Genomic DNA, 1,880 nt, shown 5'->3' on the forward strand with positions numbered 1-1,880 from the left:
TTTGACTTATTAACATATTTAATCATTTCTAAATATAGTATCAATATATAATCTTATTTACTCAAAAACTGCATTTAATCCAATATAATAAATACTTAAAAATCTGTTTGCATTTTGAATTGAACATTAAGTCTACTCTATCATTAACTTATGTAAGTCTGTCTATATCACATAAGGATATTATAGAACGTCTATCTTTTTTTTAGGGTGGGGAAAAGAAGGGGTTTAAAATATTTAAGAGTGTAATCTAATGTAATTTCTAAAAAAATTGAGTGGGTAAAATTGGGGGTTTTAAACTTTGAGTTGGGTAAACAAAACACACCTTACCCCAGCCCTTGAACGTCTATGATTATAGGATTTTCGGATCTACTGCAGTTCACGGTAAAATATTCCTGGTAACGAATATTGCCAAAAATCTATGAATTTCAAAGGCTGCTAGCTGCCAAACGGCTGAACGTACAGATCATACCCGCACACAATTTTAAGCGGTATAAGAAGTCCTACAAATAATCTGGAATAGCCAAGATCCAATGATGCACAGGGAAAGCGTAACTGAAGAAAAAACGCATAAAATAGGCCTTTTGCGCGCATTTCTCTGCACTGCGAGATAATTATGCATTATTGATTTATGGCTATTCCAGATTATTTGTAGGCCTTCTTATGCTGCTTAAAACAGTGTGCGGCTGTAGGCTGTACGTTCAGCCGTTTGGCAGCTAGCAGCCTTTAAAATTCATAGATTTTTGGCAATATTCGTTACCAGCAATATTTTACTGTGAACTGCAGTAGATCCGGATTGTCTTATAAAGCTTAAAATAAATTTTGATTTTGTGATGCTAAAAATATGAACAAAGTCCTATATGATATGCCCAATCTAGTTCTACGTACGAGAAAATACCACTGTTCGTAGCAATGATACACTATAAGTTTAAAAATTGTTTGACTATTTGACTACAAAGTACCTACAGACTTTTATTTTCATTATTTTTTTGTGTAAAGTGACGTTTTCCAATCGATATGTTATTACTTAAAATTGTGACTTAATATTTGCTTTTAAAGTAAATATCTTTGTATGATATCTTAAATACAAAGTAGAATGATGTCTGTCCGTCTGTCCCTTAAGATCTTGGTAACCACTGAACCGATCGGATTCTACTCTTCAGGGAATATACCTACTGGTCCTGTGGTGGTTTAAGGCTACCCCCCCCCCCGAAAAAAAAAATCCCCCCCATTTTTTTTTGTAGAAGATTTCCTTGGTCATTTTACGTATTTTGCCCAAAAATTTTTTTTTCACCTCTTGGGGCAAAGTCCCTAGAGGCTAGGGGCGAAACCGCTAGTTATTACATAAAGTTGCATCAGATTTCTACTTAATTGTGACTTAATATTTGCTTTTAAAGTAAATATCTTTGTATGTTATATTTTTATAAACAAACACTTGAAAATTCACGAAAACTCGACAAAATTCTACTGATGTACTGTACAAATTTGGATCCTGGATTAGTATTTGATAAAATAAAACACATAAAGCCCATGGAAGAATGGGACATTGGGCTGTTTATCACACTAGTCATAACATTTTTAGTATACTTTTTTCTTATTCGTTTGCTTAACAACCTTAGAAACTTACTTGAATTTGATTGGTTGGTTCATTAGTTTAGTGTGCATACAAAGTAGTAATTTTGTGTATCATAACTCGAGTTGTTAATCAATTTATGAGCCATTGTTTTATCCCTTCATATTCCTGCATAAAGCTCTAAAAGTGCTGAAGAATGTTTACAAATAATATTATGAAAAGTACAAACCTTGCTTTATTATCATCATACATGAACATGATCATCCTTGTTTAGCTTGAAAAATACTAAGTATAGATAATAAGCTATATA

Source organism: Acartia tonsa, chromosome 10 (genome assembly GCF_053477335.1).
Source record: "Acartia tonsa isolate MP-2025a chromosome 10, ASM5347733v1, whole genome shotgun sequence".
Taxonomy (NCBI): Eukaryota; Metazoa; Arthropoda; class Copepoda; order Calanoida; family Acartiidae; genus Acartia; species Acartia tonsa.